The sequence below is a fragment of the Protopterus annectens genome, chromosome 3.part1, assembly GCF_019279795.1.
Source record: "Protopterus annectens isolate FY-2018-M chromosome 3.part1, PAN1.0, whole genome shotgun sequence".
In the NCBI taxonomy this organism is placed as follows: domain Eukaryota; kingdom Metazoa; phylum Chordata; order Ceratodontiformes; family Protopteridae; genus Protopterus; species Protopterus annectens.
Window position 1 is genome coordinate 36,385,126 of NC_056732.1, and position 13,329 is coordinate 36,398,454.

At 47.2% G+C, this 13,329-nt stretch overlaps 1 protein-coding gene across 1 annotated transcript in view; it reads left to right on the plus strand.

The window, feature by feature from the left end:
• The window catches only part of RAB12 (RAB12, member RAS oncogene family), a 1,061,182-nt gene that overhangs the window by 519,044 nt on the left and 528,809 nt on the right, over nucleotides 1-13,329 (plus strand). The gene's annotated exons all lie outside the window — the stretch shown is intronic.

Here is a 13,329-nt window from a genome sequence, read left to right on the forward strand (position 1 = left end):
CTTATCCCGACCCTAATTTTCCCGTTTTTCTTACTAAAAGAACCGTTGGTTCTTCCCTTGGCCTTGGCCTTCCCTTCCCTAGGGAGTGTTTGTGTAGTTTACTTTAATTTTTGTACTTAATTATTAGTATTTTTACTAAAATTGTTATTGTTTTAGTATTACTAATTTTACTGACAGGGTATAACTGTGTGTTTGGGTGTGTGTTAGTGTACACCTGTCAGTTAGGGAAATGTCAAAGAAGCAAAGGTCTCTGATTCAAGAAGTGTGATGCGTGCTGTCAGAAAATGTCTCTGACAGACGCTCACACTTCTTGTGTCTATTGTCTGGGGCCTTTGCACCTGCAGGACTCCTGTGCTGTGTGCCATGGCTTCAGCCCCAGGGTCCTGCAGGAGAAAAAACAAGTTGATTCTGAGAGGCTTGTTGAAGCCAGAGGATTCCCTGTCAGTTTCAACAGGGAAGCCCTCTAAGGCATCGAGGTCTTCGGCTCCGGCTTCTGAGCCGAGACCTCAGGTTGTTCAACCTTTGCCTTTATCGGCTCCGGCTGGAGCCGATAAGACTCAGTCCACAGTTTCTGTGGCTTCCTCGGCTCCGACAGAGCCGAGGTTATCGAGGTACCCGTGTCGGCTCCGACAAGATCTTCGGAGCCGACAACCAGAAAGAGGTCTAGGTCACCTTCTCTTGGCTCCGTTCATTCGGCTCCAGGATCTCCCCTGCTGTCTGAACGGAGCCAAAGGTCTCATTCCTCTAGGTCATCGAGGCTTTCCGATCATGACCTTCAGAGGGTGGTGAGTCGACTACTTAAGTCCGAGGCACTAGCCCAGATGCTTCAGAGCCCGACTCATCAGTCGGTGCCTGCCCCGGTCCATCAACTCTTTCCTCCTTCGACTCTCTTGAGTTCGGAGCCGGGTCGTGTCGGAACCGAGACTGTGGTCACTTCGGAGCCGAGACAATTGTCTTCGGCTCCGTCGTCGGCTCCGTTTTCTTCCTTGGAGGAATCTCGGCACCGGACCTCCTCGTCGGCTCCGAGGGGGTGAGTGGCATCGGACCCTTGTCCGACCCCCCTCTCCCTCTCCGTGCTTCGCTGTTTGCGAGTTCGGCTCCGACATCGACCTCGGAGCCATCACTGTCGGTGCCGAGGGGGGTCCTTAGCTCCTCGGAGCGGGGACCTCTGGCTCTGCCTGACAGGGGTGCATTCGAGGTCATGCGGAGTGTGTTAGAGCCTGGCTCTACTCCACAGTCGGCTCCGTCAGCCCCTCCTTCTATGCTGCCTCAGGGTAAGTCGACTCACTCCCTCATCCCGGACCGCAGAGAGCCAGCTCCTCAGGAGCCCCTTTGGGATTTCATCCTCTTCCGAGGCCTCTCCTGATTTGGCAGAAGAGCCTCCTCGGAAGAGGAAGTGCAAGAGGAAGCACATTGACTCACCTGAGTCTATCACGTCGGACACAGATCTGGATGATTCTGAGGGTTCCCCGTTCCCCTTCTGAAGATGTCTCATTTGCAGACATTCTGGAGATCCTGAAACAGAGGGAAATTGGCCAGCCCTCAACCCTTCGGAGGACGAATCTGTGTATCTTGAGGCCTTTGGCTCTCGTCCTTCCACCTCCTGGGTGTCCCCCTTGACCCCCTCATGCAGGTGGTTGCTAAGAAGGCATGGACGGCTCCTGATTCAGTGGACCCCACTCCCAGGAGACCCTCCAAATTCATCACAGCTCCATCAGACAAGCAATTTTTATCAAAAGGAGTCTCTGTGGATGCTATGGTGGTAGCTGCCGCCACAAAGAAGGAACTGGCTGATCCTTCAGTGCCTGTCCATCCACCTAACAAGGAATCTAGGTCCATGGATAGGTACGGAAGCGGATGTTCTCCTCAGCGACATTTACCATGCGTTCGCTGAATTACCTGTGCCATTTCACTCGTCTTCAAAGGGACTTGATCAAGGAAGCGAGTGAAATGTTAAAGGACCCTACAGCTGCGGGTTTCCAAGAGAAAATGAACACGCAGCTGGCTACCCTAATTCCATATCCAACTCCTCCATGCGCCTCCTCTCTTATGCGGCCGATGGAGCGAGCAGAGCCGCAGGGACGGGTAGCCTTACGTAGGCACGCCTGGATGCGGCTATGCAACTTTGCGGAACCTTTCAAGACGTCTTTCACGAACTCCCTTTTGATGGATCATCTCTTTTGGTCCTCAAGTGAAAGAAACCCTGACTAGGTGCGAGACTGATGGCAAGACCCTTTCTGCCGCCGGAGTCCGTTTTCTACTCCTTCTAGGCCTTACCCCAAAGGCCAGAAGGGTGGAAGATGTGGTTCCGTAAACAATCTCAAGGGACTTCGCCTGACGACAGAGTCGTTTTCCTACCAAAGGCAGAGGTGGGAATAACAATGGTAGACGCCGCCTAGGGGCAGGGGGTCCGCAGAACCAGGGCAATCGGGAAGCTTTTCCTGACAAGCCCTTTCAGCATCCCTGAGGTGTTGCTCGACTGCCCATCTTCGGAGGCAGTCGGGAAGATTGTCACTGTACCCAGAAGCCTGGCTAACCCTGACTCAAGACAAATGGGTACAGTCCATCATTTCGAAGGCTATTCTATCCCCTTTCTTCGTTTTCCAAATCAGTCAAAAAAATCCCTTCCAGATGTTCCACCCCTCAAAGGGATATAGCAGCTTTGGAAATTTCAAAACTGCTTACAAAAAGAGCAATTCAGTTAGTGCCAGCAGACCAACAAGGATCCGGAATCTACTCAAGGTTCTTTTTAGTTCCAAAGAAAACAGGGGACTGGAGACCGATTTTGGATCTCAGTGTCTTGAACAAATCAGTCAAGAAAACAAGATTTCGGATGGTCACACTGCAATCCATTCTTCCCCTTTTGGGCAAAGGAAACTGGATGTGCTCTATAGACCTTCGGGATGCGTACTATCACATAAAAATGAACAGACGCTCCAGAAGATTCCTCCGCTTCAGGCTGGGAACCAGTCATTTTCAGTTCAGGGCCCTGCCCTTTGGTCTCACCACTGCCCCCCCGGGTGTTTACCAAATGCATGGCAGTGGTAGCTTCTCACCTGAGACGACAAGGATTCCAGGTGTTTCCATATTTGGACGACTGGCTTCTCACAGCTCCCACCAAGCATCTCCTTTTGATGGCCAGAGATTATACTTTTCGCGTTTGTCAAAAACTGGGTATTTCAATAAATTGCGAAAAGTCTGTCTTGTCGCCTTGTCGTACTATTACCTACATAGGCGCAAATTTAGATACTATAAACATGTCTGCAACGCTAACGAACCAAAGGATATCAGACATTCACAAATTGGTGTCACTTCTTCTCAACAACAACAGAGCCAAAGCCAGGTTAGTTCTAAAGGTGTTGGGAATCATGGCAGCGGCCATACCTCTCCTCCCATTGGCCAGATACCACATGCGGATCCTTCAGTGGATGCTTTTTCTCAATGGTCATACCAGGAACTTCCAATGTCTCACACCATTATGATCACGCAAGCATGCAAAAAGCATCTCATGTGGTGGATGTCTTCCCCCCAGCTCCTGTCGGGAAGACCATTTGTTCCACCTCCTCCGGTTGCTACTCTGACAACGGATGCCTCCCTGATCGGGTGGGGGGGGGCATTATCAGGGCAGGACAGTCCAGGGCACATGGCAACCAAACGAATGCCACTTGCACATAAATGTTCTGGAGATGAGAGCAGTGCTTTTAGCGTTGCAAGCCCTTCAAGACTCTCTTCCCTTGGGAACGATTGCAATCCAGGCAGACAATATGTCTGTAGTGTGGTACATCAACAAACAAGGCGGAACCAGGTCATACCCCCTGTGTCGAGAAGCACTCAGACTGTGGCAATGGGCGATTTCTTCTCAGCGTTTTCTGATAGCAACGCACATCCCCGGGAAGTCCAATCACATTGCGGACAAGTTGAGCAGAGCTATACTCATGCCTCACGAGTGGTCTCTGAAAGACTCTGTAGTGAGAGATATTTCTCAAGTGGGGTCAGCCTTGCTGCGATCTTTTTGCTACTCCCCAAAACAGCAAGTGCAGAGAATACTTCACTCTATTCCCTTTACCAGGCCAACCCAGCAGGGACGCTCTAGTCCAAGTTTGGCCCCGGGACTTCTGTATGCATTTCCTCCTTTCCCTCTGATCTCTCAAGTAATACAGAAAGCTATCGCTCAGAAGGCCTCATTGATCCTCATTGCTCCTTACTGGCCTCGACAAGTGTGGTTCCCCTTTCTACATCGTTTTCTCTTGAGCGACCGTGGAGTCTGGACCTAGTTCCAGATCTTTTGATCCACCAATCGGGTCAGTTTCATCGCTCCTCCCTCTCTGAACCTCACTGCTTGGTTCCTCCAGTTCCAACCGTAGCCAGGCTTCCTCAATTATCTCACTCGGTTAGAGATATATTGATAGCTTCCCATAAATCTTCCACTCGAAAGATTTATTTGAGTAAGTGGAAACGTTTCTCATACTGGGCACAAGGAAAGGACATAGATCCTTTCACCGCTTCCATCCAACTAGTCCTTGATTTTCTAGCTGAACTCTTCCATGCAGGTTCATCTCCATCTACTCTTAAGGTTCAATTGGCAGCTATTTCTAATTTTCATGTGGGCATTTCTGAATCTGCCCTTATGTCCCACAAACTTTGCAAAGCCTTTTTGAAAGGAGTTTTTCTTCTCAGACCTCCTATAAGAAATCCTCCTTCTCCTTGGGACCTAAATTTAGTTCTTGCTTCTTTGATTCTTTCCCCTTTCGAACCTGCAGCTTCATGTTCCTTGAAATTATCATCATGGAAAACTCTCTTTCTGGTGGCTATCACATCAGCTAGAAGAATTTCAGAACTTCAAGCACTCAGTTGTCGTTCTCCTTATCTCTTGTTCCATAAGGACAGAGTTTCCTTACGAACTAACCCGTCCTTTTTGCCTAAGGTGGTTTCAACATCAAATCTAAACCAATGCATTGACCTCCCTGTCTTTTTCCCAGAGTATTCAAATAGGTCTGAACAAAAATTACACTGCCTGGATGTTCGTCAATTAAGGTACTACTTGGACAGGACGAAACAATTCAGAAAATCTGATCAGCTGTTTGTCTCCTATCACGGAAAGCAGAAAGGGACTTCCAGTTTCAAAGGTATCATTATCCAGATGGCTAACATCTCTGATTACCCTTGTTTATGAGATTAGACACCAAAACTGCCTAATAAACCTAAAGCCCATTCCACCAGAGCTTTGGCTACTTCTCTAGCCTTCCAAGACAGACTGCCTATTGACACCATTTGTGCAGCGGCTACTTGGGCTACTCCTCACACTTTTATTTCCCATTATAAGTTGGATTTAGCTTCTAGGCATAGAGCTAATTTTGGTTCCACTGTTCTCAGGAGTCTGTTCCGTTAGGCCACCCGGGACAAGGTGCTAGGACGCGGTCCCATCCAGCAAGAATGAAGGCGAGATAGACAACTTAACATATAGAAGTTATGTTCTTACCATAACGTTCCATGTTAGTTGTCTTCTTCTCGCCTTCTTCTTACGTCCCACCCTCCTTCCCCCTGGCCTGGACAGACCTAGAGGAGTTGTGATCGTGACCTCTCTTTCTACCACCTCTTTCTTAGTCATATGCTATTATGCATATTCCTTGTTTCAGGATGTAGGTCACCCCTTTTCTTCCTGCTGTTAGAGGTGGATTCTGTTTACAGTTATACTGTTATTGATATAAGCTGGGTTAGCTTACAAACGAGATCTGAGGTAACTCTCGCCTAGCATTGTGGGATATAAGGGGAGCCTCGAGCCGGTGGAACCAACTCTCGAGCTTTTAGAGTGGCCGAGTCGGAGCCGAGGTCGGCTCCGAACCCATCCAGCAAGAAGAAGGCGAGAAGAAGACAACTAACATGGAACGTTATGGTAAGAACATAACTTCTATTTTTTGCGCTGTCGGTTAATTCAGTTGTCGGTGGAGTCAGTTTCGTTATTTTAAGTTGTCGATGGTTTGAAAGGTACCCTTGATAATACCATACCTCACTCGGGAGTTATTGATAAACTCGCCAAACTAGGCATCAACCCCTATATCACTAGGTGGTTTGCAAATTGGCTCACAGATGGAATGCACAGTGAGAAAGTAGTAGACTCCAAGTCAGACTGCCGACCGGTCACGAGTGGAGTCCCACAGGGATTGGTCCTGGGTCCTCTCCTGTTCGGCATCTACTTTTCAGAAGTCCAGGCCAACACAAAGGGACTCTGTCTGACCAAGTTTGCAGATGACTGCAAAGTGGGAACCATTATTAACTCCCCAAGTGATGCAGACATCCTACAGAAAGGCCTCACTGAGACGAATGACTGGTGTAGAAACCATGGCCTTAAACCTAATGCCAAAAAATGCATAGTCATCCCCTTTGGTAAAAACTCAGTTCCCACTATTTACCACATCGATGGGAGCCCACTGAACACTGAAGAGATCTGGGGATGCAAATTAACAGCGACCTCTCCTTCGACCAACACATTGCCACTCTGACCAGAAAGTCCTTCTGTGTGGCACATCTCATTAACAAGGGTTTTGCATCCAGAAAGAGAGAGGTCATCGTCTCTCTCTACTTTTTCCTCATTAGACCAATCATAGAATATAATTCCCCATTTGGCATGCACCTCACTAGACACCTTCAACAGCTGGAGAGGCCACAGAAGTACCTCACAAAGAGGTTCCCAAGCATTAAACACATGTCCTATATGGACAGACTCAAAAGACTCCAGCTATTCTCTGTCTCATATCTCCTACTTGGAGGCCATCTCTGCTTGGCTTACAAAGCCATGTCTGACCCAGCTCTGTTAGAAATGCTACATCTAAAGAAAATCCCAATCCCTCTGCACCACACGCTCCAGAGACCTCAATCTCATTACCACAATCAACAGAACATGCTGGAGGGACAGGATGTTCATGTTTCACTGTTGCAGTCATCACACTTGGGTTATCTGCCTGTAGGTAGCCCTCCGTCGGCCCGAATGCCAGAGTCTTGTGATTTCCGTGTCGGATGCTGTCGCCTCTTCCATGACATCAGGGGTATAAAACATGCAGCTGACACCATTACATCAGCTTTTCTTGCCTTGTGGGATCCCGAAGCAGAAGCAGTTAGCAAGTGCCGGTTGGCAGTTACCTGAAATTTTCGTTTTTTCGAGTTTACAACCTGAAGTCTTCTAAAGTGAAGTACCCCGTTGGGGATCCTTTTTTGTTGCTCTAACCAATGTCAGAAAAAGTTAACAATTGTCTTGCCTGTAGAAAGCAAATACCTCACAGAGATTTTCATTCTTACTGCGTCAACTGTTTAGGCCCAGGCCACGATGTTCCCCACTGTCGGTTTTGTGCCTTGTTCAATGCCCAAACTATGTCATTGGGCTATCTTTGTCGCTAAATTCTTTCGCTCTCGTTCTCCGTATTCCAAAATGGCTTAGTTAAGCCTTCCGACAACTGATCTTCCGAAAAAACGTAAAGATAGACAGAGACGGACCACATAGGTCCAAAACTGCCGACAACGCTTCCATTAAGCTAGTCGCCCGTCCGCCGGTACTCAGTGAGGCGCTTCCGCAGCCCCTGATACCCGCTTCTACAGATTCAGAGGCCTCTATTGAGACCTATTCATAGTCCGGTATGCCGTAAGATGCTTCTTCGACTATGGAACCTGCGGATATCTCTACCTTGGATGGGTCCGGAGCCGCTGTGGAGGCACTGGCTTCTGAGGATGTGTTCGGGCCTTCTGATGTTCGTATTAAACCGACTGCTTTTCATTTTTGACTAAAACTATCAAATTTCTCAGGCCCGGAGTTCTCACTATGCCTAGGAAACAGACGACCAAAGTGCATTCTCAATCTCCCATGCCTGAGAAACAAATGCTTGGAATGGCTGAAGACCATATTACTTTAATGAGGGGAAGCCAGCCTTCCCCCTCTAAAAGACAAAGAATTGATTTTCCTTCTGATTCTGCAGACCTTGAGTCTGATCTGACCCTCTGATAACCAGGACATACCCTTATCCACACGTGAGGATTCAAATGCAGAGAATTCTATTCCCTCTTCCTCCCCTCCTGAGGACTTTTCTTTCGGTGAAACCTTGCATGCCCTAAGAACATTTCCACTGGGAATGCCAGGACTACCCTCAATCAAAAAAAAAAAACTCTGAATATTTAGACTTGCCTCAACACAGGCCTTAGCTATACTCCCTGTCCTGGATATTGTAGATGATATCTTCATGGAATCAAGTCTTACCCCTGATACTTTACCTCCAGCTCCTAGAAAGCTAGACAGGTACTACAGAGGTACCCGACTATCACAAATTTCTCTCTCAAAATCCTACTGAGGATCCAGAGACCATTTCCCATGGACCTAAAGGTATAAAGGCTACTACAGCCAAAAACCCTACCCCTTTGCACAGGGATTCTAGGGCTTTAGACAGATGGGGTAAGAAGGTATATACCTCTGCAACTCTTGCCATCAGGGCTTTAAATTGCCACTTTCACATGTTGAAGTACCCGCAGCATGTTATGGAACTAATTAAACAAAAAATGTTGTTGATTCCTGATTGTGCAGAAAATAAAGATTTAGAAGAGTTAATGCATTCTGCAAACCAAGTTGGTAAACATACTTTGCAGTGTGGATGTTCATCGTGCATACAGCTGCAGTCATAACAGATGGGTTCTCCTGCCGTCAGGCGGGTCCTCGGTCGGCCGAATTCCAAAGTCTAGGTCCGGCGTCGGTTGTCGTCGCTTCTTCCCTGACGTCAGTGCAACAGGGGTATAAAGGAACCAACCGACGCCATTTTCTTCAGTCTTTCTTGCCGCGCGGTGCCCGAAGCAGAAGCAGTTCGCAAGTGCCGGTCGGCCAGCTCCTGAGATTACGAATATTTGGAAACTGAAGTCTTCTTAAAAGCCAAGTACCCCGTTGGGGAAACTTTTCTTGCCTCAGACCGATGTCAGACAAAGTTAATAATTGTATTTCTTGTGGGAAGCAAATACTGCATAAGGATTTCCATTCCCTCTGTATACCTTATTTGGGCCCAGACCACGATGTCTCGGTCTGTCGCTTTTGTGCTACATTCAACAAACGCACCATTAAGCGTCGGGCGGAGTTTGCCCAGCATTATTTTGGAAAAGCATTTAACTATATTATGTCGTCGGATACTCCGACTCCGGTTTTGTCTAAAAAACGCAAAGATAAGGACCGACACACTAGGTCCGCAGCCTCTACCGACACCACGCCAAAGCCGACTACACATGGTCCGGTTCTCAGCGAGGCGCCTACGCAGCCCCTGACTACCGACGACACTTCTTTGACGGTGTCTCCTGTGCCCGAGGTCGCAGGCACCTCGGCCCACACCCCGACTACAGTTACTGAAGCCACTCTTGGCGTTGAAACTCAGAATGTGGACAGGTCCACCTCCACTCAAGGTGTCTTCAGACCTTCCTCTTCTTTCTCCATCAAGGCTTTCACTAAGTCTAAAGCTACCATGCACTCTAAGAGACCAGCTACACAGGGCCCATCTCCAGGCCCCATGCCTAAGAAACAGATGCTTAAAATGGCTGAGGATTTAATTACTCTTATCAGAGGTTCTCAGCCCCCACCGGACAAAAGGCCCAGAGTGGAGGAAGATTCCCCCTCCTCTGATCAGAGCTGCATTATTTCAGAGCACTCTGATGATCAGGAACATTCTTACTCCCCTTTTGAAGACTCTGATGCGGAGGAGTCCATCCCTTCTGTATTCCCCCCCCCCTGAGGACTACTCATTTGGGGAAACTTTGCATACCTTAAGGGAACACTTCCACTGGGAAGGCCAAGATTATACAGATTCCAAGAAAAGGCTTAGGGAATTTCTCTTGCTACCTCAACACAGGCCTCTGGCTATACCCCCTGTCTTGGACATCCTAGATGATGTTTACTCAGAGGCCTGCCTCTACCTCCAGCTCCAGTTAAGCCTGACAGGTACTACAGGGTTCCTGACTCACACCAATTTCTATACAAAAGCCATGCTGCTGACCCAGAAACCATTTCACAGGGCCCCAAGGGAGTTAAGGCCTCCATTGCTAAAAATCCATTACCTTCTGAGAGAGATTCCAGATCCTTAGAAAGGTGGGGAAAAAAGGTATATACCTCGGCCACCTTAACCATGAGGGCCTTAAACTGTCAAGTTTCATATGCTAAAATACCAACAGTTTTTGTTATCACAACTGAAAAGTAAAATGTCGCAACCTGAACAACCAGCCTTGAAGGAGTTGCAGGATTTGATGCATAGTGCAGAACAAGTGGGTAAGCATACCTTACAATGTGGTTTTGATGCTCTAGAGGCCTCATGCAGAGCTGCTGTCACAGGATCAGTCATACGTAGGCATGCCTGGCTCAAGGAACAAGCCTTGCCTGATCATGTCAAAGCTAAATTACTAGACACCCCTCTTCAAAAGGATGTACTATTTGGTGCTAATGCTGAGGAAGTATTAAGGAAAATGGAGGAAAAGGCTAAATCAGTGCAAACTGTGAAAGATTTTCTACAGGTACAAGCCCCACGTTTTAGTAGAAGTTGGCCTTCCAAAAAATGGTCCTTTCCTGCCATGGACAGACCCCAAAGAGGCAGTTACAGGCGCCCGAGGGTCAGAGGACAATCCCAAGGATCGTTTAGAGGCAGACAATGGCAAGCACCTACACAAAGAGGTGGTGAGGATAACTCGCAATCTTTCATAAAGCAAACCCAATGACTTTCCCCTTTGCATGCCAACCAAGGCTCAAATGGCAGCCCCCTTAGGAGGAAAGCTGGCATTATTTTCAAAAAATTGGCATATTGTCACAAAGGACAAATGGATCCTGGACATTATAAACCGAGGCTACAAATTCCATTTTCACACCCTTCCAAAAATGAGAGGCATGCTAAACCTGCCACACAATCAAAGGGCAGAGGCACAAAGGCAAATTACAGATCTCATAAACATGAAAGCTATTCAAGAGGTACCTACGCACGAACAAGGTCAAGGTTTTTATTCCAGGCTATTTCTGGTACCCAGGAAGGGAAAAGACTGGAGACCTATTTTGGACCTATCCATCCTAAACACATTTCTACTCATACCAAAATTCAAGATGCTCACTATACAGCAACTTCTTCCCATGCTGGGCAAGGAGTCTTGGCTGGTAACATTGGACCTCAAGGAGGCATACCTGCATGTCCCAATCAGACAAAATTGCAGAAGGTACCTCAGATTTCTTGCAGGTTCAACTCATTATCAATTCTTTGCATTGCCCTTTGGCTTATCTACTGCGCCCAGAGTATTCACGAAATGCCTGGCATCAGTAATTGCCTACTGCAGACTTCAAGGGATACAAATATACCCCTATTTGGACGACTGCCTGATCCAAGCGGACAACAAGCACATTCTTCTGAAACATCTGGCTTATGTAATAATGTTGTTGAACTCTCTGGGATACACAGTCAACAAAAAGAAATCAAGTCTTTTATACCCTCTCGAAAGATAATTTTCCTGGGTGCCAATTTGGACACAAACACCCAGATGGCCTACCTCACGCCAGAGAAGCAGGGGCAACTAATTCAATACTTCAGAATAGCAAATTGCACCAGGCTGACTGCAAGGAAAATCCTGCAGGCTCTGGGATTCATGGCATCTTGCATCTTACTAATCCCATGTGCAAAGCTGCATATGAGGAAACTACAATGGTACCTGAAAAACATATGGTCTCAACACAGCCACAGTTTGGAACAATAATACCACTAATTCCATGTCTGCAAAAGGAATTTCTGTGGTGGGCTCAAGCATGTCAAACAAACACAGGTCTTCCATTCAGCAAGCCTCAAGCAAATCAAGTCATCACAACAGACGCCTCGGACTACGCCTGTAGGCGCACATGACAGATCGGTGCATTCAGGGCAAATGGTCCCAAAAAGAAAAGCACCTTCACATCAATCAAAAAGAAATGCTAGCAGTAATAAATGCTATTATAGCTTTCAAGGACCTTCTACAACCAGGTCAACTATTGATAAGAACGGACAACACCACAGTTATGTGGTACATAAACAAACAGGGAGGCACACATTCTTACCCCCTATGCAGACTGGCCATGTCACTTTGGAACATGGCCATGGGACTTACAAATGGAACTACAAGCACAGTACTTGCCAGGCAAGGAAAACACGCTGGCAGACAACCTAAGCAGGAATATGACAGATCCACACGAATGGAAATTGCATCCAAAAGTTTTTACAGAAATAATCCAAGAATGGGGAAGGCCAGACATAGATCTATTTGCCTCCCACAAAAATCATCAGTTGACAAAATTCTGCTCAAAGATTTTCCACCCAAAAGCCTGGAGAGTGGACGCTCTCTCTTTCAGTTGGACATCAATGACAGTTTATGCCTTCCCACCTCTTCCTCTGCTGCCCAAAGTTCTTTTGAAAACCAAAGCAGACAGACCAAAGATGATTCGCAATGCTCCGGACTGGCCAAGGCAACACTGGTACCCACTTCTGAGGAGCCTGACGCATTCCCCACCATGGACCCTGCCTCTAATGCCTCTTCTTCTGACTCAGCACAGCTTCAAAACTCTTCACAGCCAGCTAAAAACACTCAATCTAGCCGCATGGAAGATTCTTTAGCATCACAACAGGCCCTACTCTCCCAGGAGGTGCAGGATGTCATTTTGGTGGCCAGAAGGCCATCAACTAGAAAAGCTTACTCCACAAAGTGGAAACGGTTTTCTGTCTGGAATGAGAAAAAGGGCCAGGATCCTGGAAAACTGAATTTACCTCAAATACTACAATATTTGGCTGAACTGCTAAGCAGTGGACTTTCATTCTCCTCCTCCAAAATCCATGCCTCAGCCATTTCTGCAGAATACAACACGGATCCACCTTTATTGTCTCACCCTCTCTTAAGACAGTTCCTCAGAGGGGCTAAGAATTTAAGACCTCCAAGGAAGCAACCAATACCTGCTTGGGATATTAATTTAATTCTGGAAAAACTGACCTTGCCTCCCTTTGAACCAGCTACCTCATCAGATTTGCAATATTTGTCCTGGAAGACAGCTTTCCTTCTGGCTATCACCTCAGCTCGTAGAGTTTCAGAACTACAGGCTCTCATGACTGTCCAGCCTTTTATCATCTTACATCATGACAGAGTTTCCTTACGAACCAACCCGTCCTTTATGCCTAAAGTGGTATCCAGGGTAGCTTTAAATCAAGCCATACATTTACCTACTTTTTTATCCTAATCCTCAAAACAAAGGGGAGAGATTACTACATTCCTTGGACATTCACAGACGATCTCAAAATGGGATAGCCCACTGCATACGCTTTTGCTATT